The 23,509-nt window shown below is 45.0% G+C and overlaps 1 long non-coding RNA gene across 1 annotated transcript; it reads left to right on the top strand.

The window, feature by feature from the left end:
• The first annotated feature begins 1,514 nt into the window (after positions 1-1,514).
• LOC147113584 (uncharacterized) lies at positions 1,515-22,855 on the top strand. Its single transcript, XR_015079141.1, has 3 exons — positions 1,515-1,584; positions 5,765-5,869; positions 22,706-22,855. It is a non-coding gene; the product is annotated as an uncharacterized LOC147113584 (long non-coding RNA).
• The last annotated feature ends 654 nt before the right edge of the window (positions 22,856-23,509 follow it).

Genomic DNA, 23,509 nt, shown 5'->3' with positions numbered 1-23,509 from the left:
CATTGCCAGCGACGCCCAGATCCCATAAACGAATAAAAAAAAAGGATAGACTGGAGAACCTGGGTTGTTCTCCCTAGAGTAGAGAAGGTTGAGAGAAGATTTGATAGAGGTGTTCAAAATCACAAGGGGTCTAGACAGAGTATATAGAGAGAAACTGTTCCCATTGGCAGAAGGGTCGAGAACCGGAGGACACAGATTTAAAGTGATTGGCAGAAGTACCAAAAGCAACATGAGGAAAAACTTTTTTACACAGTGAGTGGTTAGGATCTGGAATACAATGCCTGAAAGGGTGGTGGAGGCACATTCAATCGTGGCTTTCAAAAGGGAATTAGATAAGTACCTGAAGGAAAAAAAAATTGCAGGACTATGGGGAAAGGGCGGGGGAGTGGGACTAGTTGAACTGTTCTTGCAGAGAGCCGACACGGGCTCGACAGGCCGAATGGCCTCCTTCTGTGCTGTAACCATTCTATGATTCTAACACTGATTGCACTTCAATAAGTACTTCATTGCCAACTGGCACCTGACCTGAAATTTCTACTTTTCTACTAGGAGCTCTGAATCATTGGCCAGCTTTGATTATTATCCAAGAGTAAAACCCCCATTTACAGTCGTTAGTGGAAGCAATCGCTGACAGAGTCCCCTGAGGGGTGCAACACTGTGCCAGTGATAATGTAAGTTACGAGACTGAGACATGACAGAGCTCAATATATGATTTCGTAGAATATCCCCTTTCCGTGAATGAATGAACAGTTTAGTTAGAGTACCCTAGATACAAATATCATGGACATTGTGTCACAGTATTTTTGTAATTTATCTTGTATTTTACTGTACAACTAACACCCAGCAGCACCTTGATGTTCCAAACATTTGCCCCAAAACTACAGTCTGTAGATCTATACAAGATATAGTTTGCGGCCATTGGTTTCTAATTTGTTTTTAAATGTTAAATTTTTCTGTCACTTTTCCTGCCCACTTGTGTTGCCAATCAAACTACATTGGGCATACTAAAACATTCTTGTTTGCTAAAAATACACTGAAGCTTAATTTAAATTTGAAACTGATATATTAACCAGTATATTTTTATTTGTTTTGTTCACTTAGTTTGTTCGTATATGGTTAATAAAAGTGTAAGTAAGTTGATACAGAATGACGTGTAGAGATCTGAATGTGCTCTGTTCATGCTTCTGGCTTGCGGTTTGGGTTGTGATTCACTGGCGGCTCACGGTTTGATCCACTCACCAGTAATTTGAGTTTAATCAATTCCCACTCATGATGCTAGCAATAGTGTCTTGCTAGTACTAAAAAGGGACCTGCTTTTGCCCAAGGGGATGCATAGCATTTTATCGACCATTCCTGTCAGAATTAGTGCTGGGAGTTATGAAATAGTTTCAGCTGTCCATTCCACCCAAAAGGGTGGCAGAGATTCCCACAGCTATCAGCAGCTACAATGGGAAATATAAAGTCTCAATAAAAGCACAGTGAAATGAAACCTATAAAGGCAATCAGCAGTTGGGGACTGGGGCGGTGCAGTGGGTTCGCACCTTCTGCACTGATGACATGAAGATGTTCCTGTGTAGCTGTGAGGTAAGCTGCAAAATGGGTTCGGGCAGTGTTAGCCCAGCTCCTGGTGACTACAGGCCAACAGCACATTCTGCCCCTAAATTGGCAATCTTACTCAGAAAGGTAGTAAGGATGGCTTATGTGGCAAATGGAAAAGTTCACACTCCTGCAGTAGTTAGTGCTTTTTTTTTGAGGTTGGGTATAAAGCGCGTCTGGGCTTGGCACACCGATTCCAAGAGTGTTTAATGTTGACACTGGATGCCTTCAGAAAACGGTGACTCTCACTGCCAATTCCTGATGTGTCCCTGCCTTGTAACATGCACCAAGTTGTGTATTATTCTATATTTAACACCGTGGGCTGAATTTTGCCGGTGCTCAGACTGTGGCTTTGGAGGCAGGTCCACTGTCAAAATCAAAATGATTGACAGTGGGTTGGGTACCTGCTGTGAACTCACCTCCATTTAAGTTTCCAAAGTGTCGGGTCTGCGCTTTCAAAACAGACCCGACACCAAGCGGCAGGGGAGGCATTTAAGATACTTAACTGTTTGTTCAGTGCTTGTTAACTACTATTTTGCTAGTCTTTTTCTATTTTACCACATTTTTAACGGGGTTCATGTCGTTCGGAGATCACATCAGGTAAATAGGTCGGCTTCTCTATGTCTCCACATTGCTGTGATTAGGTGACAGCTGCAAAATCGGTATGAAAGCTACCATTTCACAGCTGGTCACTTTCCAATGTCAGAAGCTTGAACCTTCAGGACTTGGAAGACACTTTTGAGCTGTATGCAGTTTGGAAGTGTTTGGAGTAAACTCTCTATCCACTGTCACCTCCTTGGAGCAAGCTCCCTCACCATTGACAGATCGCTTCAGTCATCTCAACTTCAGCTGCCATCTATTCCAGCAACATCGGTGCCCTTGAAAAAATCTCACCGTGGTCCTTTGAATCCCTCCACGATCAGCCCCAAACCCAATATAACCAGGCACACCAACATCACCAACAACAATACCAACCTTCTCCACAATCACCTGATGCTGCACAGGACACAGGGCATCAGCACTCAACAACATTGCTGCCTGGGAGGCCAACAATGGCATCAGCATGGCCAGATTTACTTCACTTGGCGCTGTACACCCTGGCTGCCAGGTTAACACCACCCCACACCAGCACCATAAAGCATCCCTACAATGCCCAAGCCATTCCTTTCAAACTCATCACCATTGCAGGGGATACCGTTATGTCTCACCATTCACTGCAACTCACTAAGACACTTCCAAAGGTGAGCACAGATCTGTACAGTAAGGCAAAGTGTTGAAAATAAAGATTTCAAATTTTGACAACACATTAACAGAAATTTACATGAACATTGCATAAAACACCCAAGTGCCTACTCTTGTGTGTTGTTAGTTGGTATGATTGCACTAGGATGAGGGTGAGTGTGAGGGGTGACTAGTGAGATGGGGAAGTGATAATGTAGCTAGAGAGGGATGGGTGGAGGTGCAAGGTAAGTTGGTGTGAGTAAGGATGTGCAGGAGTAGGGTAGGGAAGGCAGAGTTATGGGGATGTGATGAGTGGCACAGGAGGATGAGGTTGAGTGTGGCTTTGCTGTAATGTTTCGTGATCTACTGAGATAATTGAAAGGTTGGCGCCAGGTCCTCCTGACGACATCCCTGCTTGTGTCCTCCTGTGCGATGTGCAACCAGGCTGCGTTGGTGTCCTGAGGAGGTCTCTTCCGGCTTTGGAAGGGAAGAGAACCTCCCTGCATGCTGTGACTCCCTCCATAAGCATATGGGGGGAGTCATAGGAGAGCCTGGGTGCAGCCGTGCACCTCTGTGCAGTGCCTGTCAGTGTTTGTGCACCTCAATGCTGCAGAACACTGAAAGCACAACTGTCAAAATGAATGCGGCCGTGGTCCCTTTAAGAAAACCAGCTGATGCCGTGTCATCAAATGATGTCATCAGACCCGCTTCCTTGTAATTGGCCGGCAACCCCGCAGGGCGGGCTTAACAAGCCCAATTAATGGAAAATCTTTATCACAGAGCGGCTGCAGCCGGGAGCGAGACCGGGACCCGCCAACCACCTCTTCCGCCGCGATCCCACCTCCACTGGCGAAATCTCGGCCTACATCTCACACTCCGCCACATACAAATAATAAGCTTGAATTTGCCACGTGCTGCAAACCTTCAGCCCAATGCTGAAACTTCATTGTTTGGCTAGCTACTCGCTTCGTTTAAGCAACATTGAATTATATCTTTTAATAACTTATAATGCAATCCAATTAAATGTATTACTAATTTCTCACAATTTTATTAATATCTCTTAACACCGGTAAACACTTAAGAAGACAACAGATAAAGATAATAAGGCAACCAATCAGATGATGTAGTGACAGGGCAGCAGGGCAGGGCTGGAGAGGTACCACCAATGCTACCTCCACAAGATCCTGCAAATCCATTGGCAGGATAGGTGCACCAACGTCAGTGTTCTCGCTCAGGCCAACATCCCCAGCATCGAAGCTTTGACCACGCTCGATCAGCTCCGATGGACGTCTGCATGCCCGATACGAGACTCCCAAAACAACCGCTCTACTCGGAGCTCCGACATGGCAAGAGAGCCCCAGGTGGGCAGAGGAAACGCTTCAAGGACACCCTCAAAGCCTCGTTGAAAAAGTGCAACATCCCCACCGACACCTGGGAATCCCTGGCCCAAGACCGCACAAAGTGGAGGAGAAGCATCCGGGAAGGCGCCGAACACCTCGAGTCTCTTCGCCGGGAGCAAGCGGAAGCCAAGTGCAAACAGCGGAAGGAGCGCAGGTCAACCCAAGCACCCCACCCACCTGCCCCTTCAACCACCATCTGCCCCACCTGTGACAGAGTCTGTAGGTCCTGCATTGGACTCATCAGTCACCTGAGAACTCATTTTTAGTGTGGAAGCAAGTCATCCTCGGTTCCGAGGGACTGCCTAAGAAGAGAAGAAGATTATGGGGGGAAAATTCAGTTGTTTGCGCCTCCCGTTAACGCCTTAAGAGGGCGCCAATTGGGGAGCAAAGCAACTAGAGGCTGGGCGCGGCGATGTTTGCGCCGCTCGCGAAATTAACTAGACATTTTGCGGCAGCGCTAAACACTACCGCCACGATCTCCTGCGCCGGCAGATCATGACATCAGTCGAGTGTGCAATGCCTCGTTAGCGTCCCGGACCGGATATTGAATGGCGCCCCCTGCCTTACTGCCTGCCGCTAGCAACGACAGGTTGAGGGGAGCATTTTGCAGTCAGAAAGGGACTGGGGGAGTGCTATTTAAAGGCGACCGCTTCCTGCCTTTTTTTGTAGGTAACATTTTTGCACCTCGCATTCTGAGAGAGAGAGAGAGAGACTTCTGGAGAGATTCAATGCTGTGTGAAGGAGTTTTGAGTACTGAGCAGCACTTTGCGGGTTCATTTTGATTTGCTCTTCCTTGCTTCGCCAGCGCTCTGAGGTAGTACCTTGCTCCTCGGCCTTTGCACCTTAAGACAGATGTGAAGCGGCTGATTTAGCGCTCCAATCACCTCCAGGGTCGATAAAAGCCAAGTTTGCTGTCGGAGGCGATAATTAGCGCCAGGCGCTAAACCTTGCGCACGGCCGATAATGGCGCCCCAAACGGGGCGATACTGAATTTTTCCCCCATAGATTGGAAAAAGGAGGAAACAGGAAACAGAATGAGGAGTCATGGTGACTAAGGGAATGGGTTAGTGTGGAAATTGGTGCGAGTAAAATTATTTGCTAATACATTAATTAGTGTACCAATGAAACAAATTGGCCCAGAAATTCGGGTCTCCACGGGTGAGTACGCACAGGGTACTCACCTGTAGGCCCGATGGAAGTGCTGGTTTCCTGCATGCACTGCGCATGCGCGGGAAACCGGCACTTCCGTTCCTCTGAACGAAGGGGTTCAGAGGTCGAATGCGTGCGCAGGAGGGGCTGCGCGTGCGCATTGAACTTTGGTCTTTTTTACAGGTTTTACCGGGAACGTAAGCCTGCAGAATTTAGAAATGTAAAAAGCAGGCGTCAGGCCTGCTTTTTACAAGGTAAGTGGTGAATTAATTAAAATTGAAACATTTTTAAATACTTTAAAGCAAGGTAAGTTTATTTTTAGCCCTGTTAGAAAATAAAATAATTTTTTTCAAAAATTTAAATTATTGTTTAAAATAGTTATTTCATGTAATTTATAGAACTAACTGCGCCCCTGGGATACGCAAGCGCTGCGTGTCGGCAGCTGGACCAGGCCCAGGATTGGAATCCCACGGGGGGCCAGAGCTCAACGGCCGGCGCGCAAGGTAAGTGCAGGTCAGGGGCTTGCACCCGCAGGAAGCCTCCGACCTGAATTTCTGGGCCACAATTAGGAATAGTAACTTACTGATAGCCTAGAGTCAAATTATTTTTTAATAATTTACTGGATCAAATTCTAGATGAGGAGAGGATGAATGTCTAAACATATATTGACTTCAAGTCAGAGAGTAATACTAATTATTTGTACTCCAACTTACTAGGCTCATTGGAGTGTGAGGGACTGACAGTTCTAAATATATATTAATTTTAAGTTCAGGTAAAAGATTGCAGATGTTAAATAAGTTCATATTTAATATTGGGCAAGAGTTGATTAATTGCTCAATAGTGATGGTAATGAATGTGATGGGACAACCAAATCTGAATTAATTGGAATCAGGAGGATCAGATTGAAAGACATTAATAAGATGACCATTGGAAGCAGTGAGCAGCTGCTAAACTGAAATAAAAGGAAGGAGGATAATTCAGTGATGGAAAATTTGTTTAACCTCAGAGGAGTTTAAGGGATTTAGATTAGATATTAATTTATTGAATGAGTTATTTATTAATTTAAGTGAACTAATTCTGCCTCATTGATATCTGTAGGAAGATATCAGGGAAGCATTTATCTACTTGAAATGCGATAGCATGCAGGTAACATATAGGAATGAATGAATCTCCAGGTAATGAAGTATGCCAGACAGATGAAGATAAGCAGCTAACAAAGTACATGCTAAATAGCTAAACTACAAGTAAGGAACGATGAGTCTGAAGGTATGGTAGAGGGATGGTTAACTTTAAATAAGACCAATAAGTGCAAAGTTATAACAGCGGATCTGATAATTCAAACACCAAGAGGGTTAAATGAGTTGTGATATACAGTTGCAGGCCATAAACGTTAAATAGAATGACTTAACTAATGACTAATGAAGGACCAATGAATGTTCCGGATAGTTCAACTACAAATAGGGCCAAATGAATCCTGAGATCCAACTGCGGGTTGTTAAGATTAAATGGGGCCAATATATATTAGCAGGCTATAAGACAACGGAAACTGCGGATGATTCTGAGAGAATTTAGTTTATGCCAAGTAGGGAAGATTGAGATTATATAATTCTCACCAAGAAGCATGGAACTAAGAGAGGCCGAAAACAGGGAAGATTGGAGTACCTGCCAGAAGATAGCTAGGTTCCAGGCATTGGTGTTGTATGATCCACAGTACATGTGCAAATTGAGTTGCTTTGCATCAGGCAGGTGAAGTGGCAGCACTGTGAATGCTGAGTTGTACATGTAGTTTGGTGATGAGTGACTGCACAGCTAGAAAATCAATAGCAATCTACCCAAAGCCCTGCTCCAAAGGATGACCATGAGTTAAGAAAGTGAAAGGTATATATGAGAAAGATTTATAAATTTGCACAGCATGCTTACCTTGTTAATAATATATTGCTGGAATAATATATTGACAGGCAATTTTATTGCTTTATATGTGTGCCAGCTTGGCTCAGTGGTAGTATTGTAGCCTCTGATTGCTGAGTGTCTGGAGTCGCACTTAGGCACTCCAGCCATATTATGGAGAGGATCAATAATTACCACAAAAAGTGGGACCTTGTGCATAGTTTGCACTGACTCCCAGCACACTATTTATTGCCCTAGCGTGTAGACAAGAGTACCTTGTGCAAGAAGCAGACGATGTCAGAATCATCAGAGTACCTATTATGGTACCCAGACCTTCAACTTTCTAAGGGAAATGAAAGCTTGGAGAACAAGTGAGGTCACAATAAGTGAAGGCCACTCTACTCTCAAATCTAGCAAAGCAGAGCAAAGGGGCAAAGTTCGGTAACATCAGGTCTCCATCCCCTTTTGCATTGGCCATGTGTTTTCCCCAAGGGCAATGGAATGTTTGCACTAGAAGGGGCACAAGCACTGTTATTATGTAACAGTGAGGCAGGAGTGCTGTCATCAAAACTGTCCATTTTCCTGGCAGAAGCATCCACAGGAAGTGAGCCTTTCTGCTTGCATCCAGCCTCACCAAATCTCTGAGAAGGGACTGGCTGTAAAGTCCTGCAATCAGCGAAAAGATCTTCTTTTAATAGGGCCAGCAGGACGACTGGTGGGGCTGAAGATCTTCTGCCTGCTCTTTTTTTCTACAGCAGCCAGAAGGCCTAGAAGCTGGCAGCAATCACTGCTGCTGACTTTCCTCCCCCACTGCTGGTGCAGGCCTCTGCCAAGGGACAGACCTGGCTGGAGGGACATCAGGCCTCTGTAGATGACCTGGACCCTGGAATACAAGCTCGGTCCAGTCAAATGGAGCACACTTGTGGTACAATCTGCCTGACATGGGCTCAGGATGGGTGAAGGGAGCGGAAAATAGGCCTCATAATTTTTAAACCTGCGTTTTAATTAAAAAAGAAACCTTTATTTATCCATTATGTTTTAATTTTTACTATTAAACAAAATCTAGTACCATACTTGACTTCCTCCAGCCAAACTATTCCAAATTATTTCCTCTTGTGTAATAGTAAGATGATTTTCTTGTAAGCACTTTTGAGTTCACATGCCCATTCTCCACATTTTTAAATACTCATCTGTTAAGTATCTATGAGGCCTAACTAATTTAAAGAAACCCCAAGGGTAACTCAGAAATTTATAATGCTTTAGTGCACTTGTTCACAGACTGGGAGTCCCAGATTTTAGCCTCCGCCTCAGCTAACATTCGCTTTGAGTATTGCCCAAGATAGCATGTTGCCAATCTTAACAGGGCTGTCAGACACAGCATTAATAGAAAGCAAAGTGCCTAGCCAATGGCAAAGGAAACTGGCAGTGATTTAATCTGGCGTCTTAACACCCTTGTCTCAGGTCACACTTCAGTCCTGTCTTCTCAGTTTTAATTTCAGCATCTTTTTCAAGCTTGCTGCATGCTTTATAGTTACCAATCTATTCTTTCAGCAAGAGTCCTTGACCTGCGACCTTACTGGAAAAAGAATTTATATCTCTCACTCTCTTCATCCACATTGGTGCCACTCACGTCTTTCAACAGTAATAACTTTCCTACCATTTCTATATTTTACCTAAGTGGTGATGCATTAAGCAGTCTTCGACTACTGAAGTAATTGTGCCGAGCTGTTCCAGTCATCTGCAACATCCTATCTACCTTCAGAAATGGAGGTTCAAGCTGTTAGTGTTCATATACTGTAATTGGTTCTGGGCTGGGGATTCTACGAAAGAACATTTTCTTCATCAGTCAATTGTATTATCACACATCTCCTGATGTAATAAAGATTGTTGATCTAAACATGTGATACACTTGAGCGGAGCTAAATGGGAGATCACACAAGATCTACAAACATAGCCAATTATTGTGGATTTACAACTGATAATGTAGATATTTTATAGATTGCTGTTAGATCCATCAATGGTATGGCACTGTCATCAGAAAATAATACATGTCAGTGCACACTTTTCAAGGGCTCCACATGATGCCTTTTCAGTGGACAATCAAACATGGCAAAAGTCTTTGAAGCAGACTGCTGGCTTCTTGAAGATATGGACTATGCAATGCAACCATGGCTGATGACACCTCTGCATAACCTTATATCCCAACAGAGAACAGATACAACTAGGCACATCGGCAATCCAAGACCTTCACTGGGCAGATATTTGGGGTGAAAAAGTAATGCTTTTGAAGCTTGAAACAGTTAGAGGAGCTTTCCAATATACCTCAAGGAAGGTCTACAAAATTGAGCAGTGTATTATGGACAGAAGCCGCACCATGGACTTGATTGGGGAACAGTTTAAGCAATGAAATTCTAGAGAGACAATGGAATGAAGTAGCCACCAGCCACTGCATCCAGAGTGCATGAGGGTCTGATTTGCTAACCCTAACCCTAACCCTAACCTTTCCAGGCAGTTTTACAATTGATCATTATTACTTTTTATTGGGCATATTTATAATCAGGGAATTGTTAGTGGCTTTACCTGTTTGGTTTTTGCTAAGGTCTGCAGATGTTCTATTGACTTTACTATTGACATTTTTATTCAGAATATAAAAAAGGACTGCAAGATATATTACAAATAAATTAGTTTTATTCACTGATTGCCTGCAAAGCACGTTAAAAATGTTTGTCTGATGTGTGTTGCCCATTGTCTATGTGCCCTACTCCTCACTACTCCCCCAGCTGATGGAGTAGCAGTGGTGTGCTGATGCTTATCTAACTGGATCTGGGAGCTCTGCTACCTCTATTTGTGGGTAATGCTGATGTACCTGCATTGACGCCAGGAGCGTCTCTGGCTTGAGTCGCTGTTGGCTCATAGTTTTTGGGGGGACTGTTGAGTCTGTGTGTCCCAGTTACGTTTAGGATCAATCACTGGACACAGACAACAAGAATAACTTTTAACAGGTCTTTACTATTCGGAGGTCAGGACTGAACTGCCCAGCAAATCCTTACACAACACTTATATACCGGTGTGGTCACCACCGGTATTACAGTATACAGCAGCCAAGAGAAAGTAGTACATCTCTTAAAGTAGTTCTCTTAAGGTGGAACAGGTTACATACACCACAATCCTCCCTTTTTAGCTTAACAGTTATATCCCCATTTAACATAACATAACATATATACAACTTCATGCAAAACAGTTCAAAGATTCAGTCTCTGAGGAGGCCTCCTGATTCGAGTTGGATAACGCCTTTCAGGGGTCTCTGATTCTCGTTGTTGGGGTGACTCATCTAGTTGGTCTCTTATGGATTGGACATCATCATCAGGTACATTCACTTCTAAGGTAGATGCTTCAGGTTCACTAACTTCTTCCATGGTTGTCTCTGCCGTAACCATGGGTTCGACCCTTGTTCTCGATTCTACCAGTTGGTCAGCATGACGCCATATTACATTTTCACCAACATCTACCGTGTACATCAGGGGTCCTTGTCTGGCCCGAATTGTTCCAGATTGCCATTTCTCGTTTTTATAATCCCGGGCTAACACTGGTTGTCCTATTTCGAAACTCCGAGTGGTCTTGTTATTTATATGCTGGAACTGTTTGTTTTCAACTTCCCTCCGCACATTTGGTTTTAACAAGTCCAACCTGGACCGCAACCTCCTGTTATAGAACATCATGGCAGGACTTTGGTTTGTCACTGCATGGGTGGCGTTTCGATATGCCAGTAGGAATTTGTCCACCTTGTGTTGTAGTGGAATCTGATCTTCGCTCATGGCCTTTATTGCTTTTTTGAACGTTTGTACAAATCTCTCGGCCAACCCGTTTGTAGCCGGATGATATGGGGCAGAGGTATAATGTTTCACCCCATTCTTCTTCATGAATCTCTGGAATTCTTCTGACACGAACTGCGGTCCGTTGTCTGAACATATTTGTTCTGGCAATCCATTTCTTGCAAATATCGTTCTTAACACCGCGATCGTCTTTTCCGAGGTAGTGGTAGTCATCTTAATCACTTCTGGCCATTTAGAATGTGCATCCACCGCAATTAAAAACATGGAGTCCATGAAAGGACCAGCAAAGTCAATATGTACACGTTGCCATGGGGTTGAAGGCCATTCCCATGGATGCAGCGGTGCAATCGGAGGTGCATTTTGCACTTTTTGGCACCCTGAGCAGCTTTTCGTCAGCTCCTCTATCTGTTGGTCGATACCCGGCCACCACACATAAGCCCTAGCAAGGCTTTTCATCTTGACTCCCCCCAGATGACCTTCATGCAGCTCCTTTAGAACTCTCTCTCTTAACTTAGGAGGAATAATCACCCTTGTTCCATACATCAATGTTCCTTGACAGACGGACAGCTGTTCTCGTCTTGCTGAGAATGCCGGTAACAGTGGATCACCATGTGCTGGCCATCCCTTCACTGTCACTTCGTAGACCCTGGACAGTGTCGGGTCGTTCCTGGTTTCTCTTTCAATACTTGCATTGGTGACTGGTAAACATTCGATGATGGTCGAGTGAAATAACTCAACAGGGTCAACCGTCGGTGCCTCCTCCTCTGTAGGTAGTGGCAGGCGCGACAGCCCATCAGCATTACCATGCTGCTTTGTACCTTTGAATTCTATCTGATATTGATGTGCCCCTAGGAAAAGGGACCATCTCTGGAGTCTCTGTGCTGTCATCACCGAAACACCCTTCTTAGGGTTAAAAATGGATACCAACGGCTGGTGGTCTGTCAGAAGCGTAAACTTTTGGCCCTGCAGGTAATGATTAAACTTCTTTACTCCCCACACAAGGCTGAGAGCCTCCCTATCTATCTGAGCATAGTTGCGCTCAGCGGAGGTCAATGATCTGGATGCGAACGCAACTGGCCTCTCCTGGCCATTTGGCAACTTGTGTGAGAGTACTGCCCCAATACCATATGGAGAAGCATCACAAGCCAAACGAATAGGCAGCGTTGGGTTGAAGTGAGCCAACACTTCCTCTGAGGTGATCAATTCCTTGCTTTCGCGAAAGGCCCTCTTACAGTCCTCGCTCCACTTCCATGGTACTCCCTTCTGCAAAAGAGCGTTCAGCGGGTGCAGCACCGTGGATAAATTTGGCAGAAACTTATGGTAATAGTTAATCAACCCTAGAAACGACCTCAATTGGGATACATTATCCGGAGCAGGAGCCTTCACAACAGCTTCGATCTTGTCAGGAGACTTATGAAGCCCCTCCTGGTCAATGACATGACCACAGTACGAGATCCGCTTCTGAAAGAATTCACATTTCTGGCGATTAACTCGAAGACCATATTCTTTCAATCTGGTGAGCACCAGTTCCAAGTTTGCAAGGTGTTCCTCGTCATCATCTCCTGTAATCAGAATATCGTCCAGGTAACATTGTGTACCTGGAATTCCCTGTAATACCTGTTCCATGGCCCTCTGCCAAATTGCCGGAGCCGATGCCACTCCAAAAACCAGTCTATTATACCGGTACAAGCCTCTATGCATGTTGATCGTGAGATACTGGCGTGACTCTTCCTCAACTTCCATCTGTAAGTACGCCTGCGCCAGGTCTATCTTGGTGAAATGTTTCCCGCCAGACAATGAAGCGAAGATATCCTCAATCCGCGGAAGCGGATACTGCACCGTGTGAAGCACCGGATTAACAGTGATCTTGAAATCACCACAGATGCGAACCTTCCCCGGTTCCCCCGGCTTGTTGCTCGATGAACGCTTCATGACGGGAACAATGGGCGTGGCCCACTCACTCCAGTCTACCTTAGACAGTACTCCTGAACGTTCTAGCCCTTCCAGCTCAGCTTCAACAGCAGGTCGTGTTGCATAAGGTACCGGTCTGGCTTTGAAAAATTTCGGGTTTGCATGTTCTTCAACCTTGATGTTTGCCGTAATTCCTCTCAGTGTTCCCAGTCCCTGTTGGAACACCTCTTTAGCATCGTCCAATATTCTGGACAATCGTTTAGGTTTGACATCTTTTGTACCGGAATCTACCGTTAGTGCTTTTAAGGAATGCCAGTCCATATTCATTTTCCTAATCCACTCCCGTCCCAGTAGTGGTGGACCTCCCTCAGGTAGCACATATAAGTCCATTCCTCGGCTTTCTTTGCCCTTGTGGACCACCTTTACCTCTATCTTCCCGATGGGGTATACTCTTTGCCCCGTGTATGTTTTCAATACAATCTCCGTATCCCGTAGGGGAATATGTGGGAATAACCTTTTGTAATCTTTCTTATTCATGACCATCAATGCCGATCCAGTGTCCAATTCCATCTTCACTTGGACTCCTGCTATTTGAAGTGTGACCCAAATTGTTTGGAGGTCTGCTTCCTTACCAACATTGTGTACTCTTAGACTACCCAGTTCATTACTGCTGGCATCTGAATCTGACTTCTGTTCGTTCGAACTGTTCTCTGTCACCTTGTGTGCCTTTTTGTACTTTTCCTGCGGTGACTTTTTGTTGCTGGTCTTCTTTCCTGACCGGCATACTTTAGCTATATGACCAAGCCTGCCACATTTTCTGCATTCCTGATTTTTGAACCAGCACTGGTTCTGATCGTGCGTTGTCTTTCCACAACGATAACATTTTACTGTACTCAAAACCATTTGATTGGTGCTGCGTTCCGGTGACCGTAGATGCATTTCCACAGTGCATCTCGCTGCGGCTTCGTGCGATGCTGCAATAGTGACAGCTTTATCAAGCGTAAGCTCATTCTCCTCAAGCAGTCGCTTTTGTGTTCCTTCTTTTAACAATCCACACACAAATTTATCTCTCAGCGCATCTGCTAGTCCTGTTCCAAACTGACAGTACTTTGCTAGCTTACGCAGTTCAATTAAAAATTCAGCGTTGCTTTCGTCTTTCAGCTGCGTTCTTCTGTAAAATTTAAATCGTTCCGCTATCATCAGCGGCGTGGGGTTTAAATGATCTTTCAGGACAGTAACAATATTCGTGAAAGTCTGATCCGTCGGTTTATTTGGTGATAGAAGGTGCTTCAATAGCCCGTATGTTTTCGCACCCATTGAGCTTAATAAGGTTAGTGCTTTCTCATCATTTAGTACCTTATTTGCTTTACAATACACTTCCATGCATTCTACATATGTGGTCCAATCTTCGATATCGCTATCAAAGGTATTAATGCTCCCATGTTTAGGCATCCTTGCAATTAAAAATTTTTTTTTTTTCTTTTTCTCAAAATGGCGGCTTCCCGCGCTTGTCTTCTTCCCCCGCCTACTAAAATGGCGGCTTCCCGCGCTTGGCGGTCTTTCCCGCACTCGTCTTCTTCCCCCGCCGACTACAATGGCGGATTCCCGCGTTTGCCTTCTTCCCCCGCTGGCTGCAATGGCGATTGCCTTGCTGCTGCCGTTCTCGCCTCCCCAGCGGTTCTCACTCCCCGACGCTGCTTTGCCTCGCAGCCCCGCTTGCAGCCCGGTCCTTTACACCGGCTGCGTTTGAATTCTCCGCGGCTCTCGTGCCTTAAGCTTCTCAACTCCCCGACGCTGCTTTGCCTCGCAGCCCCGCTTGCAGCCCGGTCCTGTACACCGGCTGCGTTTGAGTTCTCCGCGGCTCTCGAGCCTTAAGCTGCCCCAGTCGCTGCGCCTCTCGGCCTCGATTGCAGCCCGGCCCTTTCTACCAGCCGTGGTCGAGCTCTCCGCCCTTATTCCTCCGTTTTCCCTCCCCTACTCCACAGCCAACGCGGCCGACTTTCTGCTCGTGTCGCTGATCGGCTTACCCACCACCATGGTAGAAGGGATGATCACTGCCTGTCGCTGATGGAGGGCTTCATGGTCAGAATTCTTTTTCTTTTTAACTCGGGTTCTCGATGCCTCCCGTGCGATGGTGCTCAGCAGGATGATGAGGGCGGATGCCTCTTCTCGACGCCCGTTCTGAGGACGAAGCTGCCTTGGATGTAAAACTGCCGCAGGGTAAGATCGGACTCGTCGCCACTGTTGAGTCTGTGTGTCCCAGTTATATTTAGGATCAATCACTGGACACAGACAACAAGAATAACTTTTAACAGGTCTTTACTATTCGGTGGTCAGGGCTGAACTGGCCAGCAAATCCTTACACAACACTTATATACCGGTGTGGTCACCACCGGTATTACAGTATACAGAAGCCAAGAGAAAGTAGTACATCTCTTAAAGTAGTTCTCTTAAGGTGGAACAGGTTACATACACCACAGGGACATCGTCTGCAGTCACTTGTGCAGTGATATGTGATGGCACAAAATTGTCACTGACTGAAGTGTCAACCATCTGTTCCTGTGTTTCACCATGCACGCCACTGCTGGAGCACATCTTTTCACATTGCCCACTGCGCACCTGTTAGTTCTCTTAATCCTGCCTTTGTGGTTTTCTGTAACTTGTTCGCCAAGTGAGTTGAAGCTGTCCATAACTATTTCTTGGAGTTAGGACCTTCAAGCTTACATGGCATCACTGGGAGGAATCACAAAGGATGTTCCTAGTACCGTTTCTGTGGCCTTTGTTATTGAAGTAACTTCAAAGATGCTTTCATTTTAAGACCATCTTCTGTGCCGGGCTTATTCAAAGGCTAAGGGAGATTGGAAGAAAAGATCATTGGAGATCAAAACTTCTCATTTCAGTCCAGGCTAGTTGTGGGACACGGACAGAAGCAGAGTGATGATTATAATGAGCACCATGTGACTACTAGGATCATTGTTCAATATACCATTGGTATCTTGAAGCACTTGTTCAAAAGACTCTACTAAATGTATTAAACAAAGAGAGTTGCATTTATATAGTGCCTTTCATGACCTCAGGACGTCCCAAAGTGCTTTACAGCAGGAACACTACTTGCCTTTAACTATGCTGACTATCCATGATTATTATTTGCATTTTTAAATGCTTACTTACTTTTTCTCAAATTATGAATAGTAAGAGATTTCTCATAACTGATGTTAGACTGACTGGCCTATAGTTACTTCTTCTAAATGATTCTCCTATGGAAGGATCAAACATGCTGACTGGCTGCAACTTCAATAGGACCTGGTTAAATAGCAGTACCGTCAAAGACTGTTTCATGTGATGGCCCTGAAACTGATTCAATCACATCTGTTGTTGCTGTGGCTGGCTGATCCTGCCCAATTTCTGGCACATCTACTGTCACTTGCCCAGGGTTGTTGGATGGGATGGATGTGGCATCATCTGTGCCTACTCCAACCATGCCACTGCTGCTGGGACTCCCTCAGCATGGTCACTCATCTATGTGGGAGCAGATTTCTGGCCAGCAATGAGTTCTATGACTCCCTGGCTCAAGGTTTGCTCATTACCAATCACCCAGTGTGTTGAAGCCAGAAAAGAGTATTTTGTAGATTTAAGCCAAAAACCTCTATACCAATAGTCATGAGAAATACTTTTGCTGTACTAAGACTTGTGCAACTATGGGCTGCACTACAAATGCCATAGGAGTTTTCATTCATTCCATGGTCAACCACTGTTCATCCATGGCTAAAGGGCTCCTCCATACTCTTGTGGAGAAGCAAAGGGATTTTGGCCTCCACGTACTTAAATCACTTAAGGCTAGTACATAGGTACAAAAAGTAATCAAAACTTGGCCATTACCTCAAGGGAGCTGAAATACATAGTGAGGAAGTGATGCTTCAGATGTACAGAGCCTTAGCCAGATCTCATCTGAAGTACTGTGTCTAGTTTTGGGCACAACATCTCGGGAAGGATATATTGGCATTGGAGGAAGTGTAGCGCAGGTTCACCAGAATGATACCAGGGCTTAGAAGGTTACATTTTTGACGACAGGTTGCTTAAAATGGAGGTGGACCGAATTGGAGGCAATATCAGCGGTGGTACCTAAAACAGTGGGAGACCAGGCAGCGCGGATCTAATTGGAGGCAGTATCAGAGGCAGCAGTACTTAAAACAGCAAGAGACCAGGCAGCGCGGACCTAATTGGAGGTGGTACTAGTGGCGGCAGTACTTAAAACAGTGGGAGACCGGGCAGTGCAGACCTAATTGGAGGCAGTATCAGTGACGGTGGTACCTAAAAACAACTACTGCAAAACATCTATAGTGACGTCACAACCAGGGAAGGAGTTGATTGGTGAGTAGCTGGTAAGTGTTTCTAGTTAATAGTCTACAAAGTAAAGGCATGGCAGGGCAGCTCAGCCCCGTGGAATGCACATCCTGTGTCATGTGGGAAGTCCTGGACGCTTCTCATGGCCTGGACGGCCACGTGTGCGGGAAGTGTAGCCAGCTACAGCAGCTCGAGCGCCGGGTTTCGGAGCTTGAGCGGCGGCTGGAGTCACTGCAGTGCATCCGCGAGGCTGAGAACTTCATGGATAGCAGGTTTCAGGAGGTGGTCACCCCGCAGCTTAAGATTGTGCAGGCAGAGAGGGAATGGGTGAGAGCTAGACAGAAGAGGAGGACCAGGTAGGTAGGGCAGGAAACCCCTGAGTGCATCTCGCTCACTAACTGGTTTTCAGTTCTGAATAGTGGTGGGGGGCGATGGTTCCTCTGGGGTGTGCAGCCAGAGCCAAGTCCACAGCACCATGGTGGCTCAGCTGCAAAGGGGTGGGGATGAAGAAGAGTGGAAGAGCAATAGTGATAGGGGATTCGATAGTTAGGGGAGAGACAGGCATTTCTGCGGCCGCAGACGTGACTCCAGGATGGTATGTTGCCTCCCTAGTGCCAGAGTCAAGGATGTCACTGAGCAGCTTCAGGACATTCTGATGGGGGAGGGTGAACAGCCAGATGTCGTGGTCCATATTGATACCAACAACATAGGTAGAAAGAGGGATGAGGTCCTGCAGGCAGATTTTAGGGAGCTAGGAAAGAGATTAAAAAGCTGGACCTCAAAGGTAGTAATCTCCGAATTACTCCTGGTGCCACCTGTTAGTGAGTACAGAAATAGGAGGATTGAGCAGATGAATGCGTGGCTGGAGAGATGGTGCAGGAGGGAGGGCTTTAGATTCCTGAGGCATTGGGACCGTCTCTGGGGGAGGTGGAACCTGTACAAGCTGGATGGGTTGCACCTCAACAGGACAGGGACCAATATCCTCACAGGGGGGTTTGCTGGTGCTGTTGGGGAGGGCTTAAACTAGCTTGGCAGAGGGATGGGAACCTGAGAGTAGATTCAGAAGGGAGAGAAGCAAAGCTGGAAATGGAAGGCAGAAAATTAGTAAGTGAGTTTGGAAGGCAGAGGAAACAAAGGCTAGAAAATAGACAACAAGGGAGTTTGGCAGTGCTAAATGGTATATACTTCAACGCAAGGAGTCTAGGGAATAAAGCAGATGAGCTGAGGGCACAGAGAGACAAGTGGGAGTATGATATTATAGCTATTATTGAGACATGGCTGAAAGAAGGGCAGGAATGGCAGCTCAACATTCCTGGTTACAGGGTTTTCAGACAAGATAAAGAGGGGGATAAAAAAGGAGGGGGGTCGCAATATTGATTAAAGAAACAATTACAGCTGTGAGGAGGGATGATAGCTTAGAAGGATCATCCAATGAGGCCATATGGGTTGAACTGAAAAACAAAAAAGGGCAATCACACTGCTGGAAATGTACTATAGACCCCCAAACAGTCAGAGGGAGATAGAAGAGCAAATATGTAGGCAAATTTCTGAGATGAGCAAAAATAGGGCAGTAATAGTAGGGGATTTCAACTTCCCTAATATTAACTGGGATAAAATTAGTGTGAAAGGTATAGAGGAAGCAGAATTCTTAAAATGCATTCAGGAGAATTTTTTTAGCCAGTAAGTAGTAAGCCCAACAAAAGAGTGGGTGATTCTGGACCTAGTTTTAGGGAATGAAGCTGGGCAGGTGGAAATGGCATCAGTGGGAGAGCATATTGGTGGTAGTGATCATAATTCAGTTAGATTTAGGATAAGGACAAGGATAGACCAGGAATAAAAGTTTTCAATTGGGGAAAAGCTAATTTTACTAAGCTGAGATGCGATTTAACCAAAGTGGACTAGAGACAGATACTTGAAGGTAAATCAGTGTCAGAGCAGAGGGAGGCATTCAAGGAGGAGATAATAAGGGTTCAGAGCAAGTATGTTCCCTTAAAGAGAAAGGGTGGGAGTAACAAATCTAGAGCTCCCTGGATGTCAAGGGGCATACAGGGTAGGATAAAGGAGAAAAGGGAGGCTTATGACAGATACCGAGGGCTCAATACTGCAGAAACTCTGAGGAGTATAGAAAGTGCATGGGTTAAATTAAAAAGGAAATTAGGAAAGCAAAGAGAGGGCATGAAAAAATATTGGCAAGTAAAATAAAGGAAAACCCAAAGATGTTTTATAAATACATTAAGAGCAAGAGGATAACTAAAGTAACAGTATGGCCTATTAGGGACCATAAAAGTAATCTGTGTGTGGAAGCGGAAGACATGGGTATAGTTCTTAATGAATACTTTGCGTCTGTTTTCACAAAAGAAAGGGAAGATGCAGACATTGCAATCAGGGAGGAGCAGTGTGAAATATTAGATGAAATAAATATAATGAAAGAGGAAGTATTAAGGGGTTTAGCATCTTTGAAAGTGGATAAATCCCCAGACCCAGATGAAATGTATCCCAGACTGTTAAGAGAAGTAAGAGAGGAAATAGCAGAGGCTCTGACCATCATTTTCCAATCCTCTCTGGCTACAGGTGTGGTACTGGAGGACTGCTAACGTGGTACCATTGTTTAAAAAGGGAGAAATGGATAGACCGAGTAATTAGAGGCCAGTTAGCCTAACCTCAGTGGTGGGAAAATTATTGGAAAAATTACTGAGGGACAGGATACATCTTCATTTAAAAGACACTGATTAATCAGTGACAGCATGGATTTGTTAAGGGAAGGTCGTGTCTGACTAACTTGATTGAATTTTTTGAGGAGGTAACCAGGAGGGTCAATGAGGGTAGTGCGTTGGATGTAGTCTCTATGGATTTTAGCAAGGCTTTTGATAAGGCCCCACATGGCAGACTGGTCATGAAAGTAAAGGCCCATGGGATCCAAGGCAAAGTGGCAAATTGGATCCAAAATTGGCTCAGAGGCAGGAAACAAAGGGTAATGGTCGAAGGGTGTTTTTGTGGCTGGAAGGTTGTTGCCAGTGGGGTTCCACAGGGTCCTTTGCTTTTTGTGGTATATATCAATGATTTGGACTTGAATTTAGGAAGAGTGATTAAGAAGTTTGCAGATGATACAAAAATTGGCTGTGTGGTTGATAATGAAGAAGAAAGTTGTAGACTACAAGAAGATATCAATGGAATGGTCTGGTGGGCAGAACAGTGGCAAATGGAATTCAATCCGGAGAAGTGTCAGATAATGCATTTGGGGAGGGCTAACAAGGCAAGGGAATACACAATAAATGGTAGGACACTGAGAAGTGCAGAGGATCAGAGGGACCTTGGAGTGCATGTCCACAGATCCCTGAAGGTAACAGGACAGGTAGATAAGGTGGTTAAGAAGGCATAAGGGATACTTGCATTTTTTTAGCTGAGGCATAGAATATAAGAGCAGGGAGGTTATGCTTGGACTGTATAAAACACTAGTTAGGCCGCAGCTAGAATACTGCATGCATTTCTGGTCACCGCATTACAGGAAGGATGTGATTGCACTAGAGAGGGTGCAGAGGAGATTGACGAGGATGTTGCCTGGGCTGGGGAATTTTAGCTATGAGGAAAGATTGGATAGGCTGGGGTTGTTTTCTTTGGAACAGAGGAGGCTGAGGGGAGACCCAATTGAGGTGTATAAAGTTATGAGGGGCCTAGATAGAGTGGATAGGACGGTCCTATTTCCCTTAACAGAAGGGTCGATAACCAGGGGGCATAGACTTAAAGTAATTGGTAGGAGGTTTAGAGGGTTTTTGAGGAGAATTCTTTTCACCCAAAGGGCGGTGGGGATCTGGAACTCACTGCCTGAGAGGGTGGTAGATGCTGAAACCCTCATCACATTAAAAAAGTTCTTGGATATGCACTTGAAATGCCATAACCTACAAGGCTACGGACCAAGTGCTGGAAAGTGGAATTAGGCTGGATAGCTCTTTGTCGGCTGGCATGGACAAGATGGGCCGAATGGCCTCCTTCTGTGCTGTAAATTTCTATGATTCTGTGATTAAACTTGGTTTGTATTTCCTTGAGTTGGGTTGAGGGGTGAACTATTTGAGGTATTTAAAATGATAAAGGGATTAAATAGGGTCGATACACAGAAACTATTTCCTCTGTTGGGGAATCCAAAACAAGGGGGGTACAGTATTAAAATTAGAACTAGGCCATTCAGGAGTGAAATCAGGAAGCACTTCTTCATGAAAAGATTAGTGGAAATCTGGATCTCTCTCCTGAAAGGCTGTGGATTCTGGGTCAATTGAAATTTTCAAGACTGAGATTGATAGGTTTTATTAGGTAAGGGATCAACGGATATGGAAGAAAGGTGGGTAAATGGAGTTGATGTACAGATCAGCTATGATCTGTTTGGATGGCGGAACAGGCTTGATGGGCTGAATGTCTTATTCCTATGTTGATTAGGCCACTCAATGCTTGATATAAATGTGCTGGCACACACTCTGCCCAGTTGTACCTGAAAATTGCCAAGGGGGTCCTACAACAGATTTGCATATTTAAGCAGCCTCCCACTGGAAATAGGCGGACATACTGCTAGCCCATTTTACAGGCCCACTTGAAAATTTCATTCAGGCAGGTCTTGGGCATCAAGGAGCGGGCGAGGATCCCCCCCTCCCCCTCCACCCACCTGATTTTCAATTGTCAATCGTCTGTCAACTGCTGGTTTCTCGGCTGAAAAAACAATCATCCCATAGACACAAAACGTTACAGACGGATTCCGTACCAAGGATTTTTTTTCTGCTTTTAAACGTTATACAATAAATATTTCAAACTTTGTGGTCATTTGTGACTCCTTTGCTTAAAGCAATATAATTACTAACATTTGTGGCGTGGTCACACTAAACAAGTTTAATATCGATGCAAAGCCCAAACCACTTTGCACCAGTGCTAAACTTAAAGTGTAAATTGGGTGTGAAGGCCTCTGCTGACACCAGAGTGAATCGGAGCAAGACTACCTCTTACAGAGAGTCACACACCTGCACAGTGCACATTTTTTAGGCCCTAATTGGCCGACTAAGCCCCCAATATGGAAGTGCGTGCATATTTCCATCCAGAATTGTGCCGCCCGCCATATTGGGAAAGGAAAATAATCGTCATGCAGTGCCCGCACCTGCTAGGACCCCAATAAGTAAAATGCAATCGGGCTAAGTTGACAACAATTTTTGCTGTTAATGACCTGAATCAGCAAATTCCAGTTGCTTTTTAGAATGTCGTCCAAGGGCTGAAAGCACTGCAGCCACTGGCTCATAACTTATTCGTAGAACATAATAATCTAATGGAATACATATCTGTTCAGTTTTACACTATGGTGCTTTAATCTTTATTCCCTCCACTTTGCAGCCATTCATTTCCTATGAAGCTATCTTCACATGTTGGGAAAATAACTTCACGTAACAAGTTCCAGTTGGAAATTCATATCCATGAGGCAACACGGGTCATTTTGGAACATGTCTTCAGGCAGCATGATTGAGGAGACTTGATCGTTTGTTGTAACAGGTGAGAGCTACACCATAAGCCCATCTATTTACCTGTATATAAATGTTGGCACGTCTGCCTACTCCATACATCACACACCAGATGCCACCATCTGTTACAGATGCAAAATAGTCTTAAAGCTAGTCATTGACCTGAATCCTGAAATTTACAAGCAGTTACCACTCCCTATAATTGACCTCGGCAGTTTATAAATAGCTACAATCACCTGAATTTGCCTATTTAGAGCAGTGGCCTTAAAGGGACAGGCCAAGTTATCAGCCAAACATTGCAACAGTGTTCCAGACCTGAGCCTCTCCATGAGCAGCCCGTGCAAGATCTGCAAGTACCAAATTAATACTTAAATTATTTTTTTAAAATACCTGTCGGAATACTATTCCCTTCTCTCTTAATGGCACTGATATGCTGGTATGCAATGTCATAGGCCTCACCTAAGTGGTCATTCTTCATCTATGAGCCTAGACAGTGAGAGTCAGCAAGCTATTTGACTGTGTGGGGCATCACAACCAAGCCCAATCTTATTCTCACTCACCATCCCCATATATTTGATTCCAGCAAAGGATCACATTATAATAATTAGGAACAGGAAACCTTGCTGCTGTCATCCACCTAGCCGAGGGGCACTAAGGAAAAATCTGGCGTGCCGACTGC

This window comes from Somniosus microcephalus, chromosome 8 (genome assembly GCF_052327205.1).
Source record: "Somniosus microcephalus isolate GS21.2 chromosome 8, FLI_Smic_1.0, whole genome shotgun sequence".
NCBI lineage: Eukaryota > Metazoa > Chordata > Chondrichthyes > Squaliformes > Somniosidae > Somniosus > Somniosus microcephalus.
The sequence above is the reverse complement of the archived record's forward strand: the minus strand, read 5'-3'. Positions and strand labels throughout refer to the sequence as shown.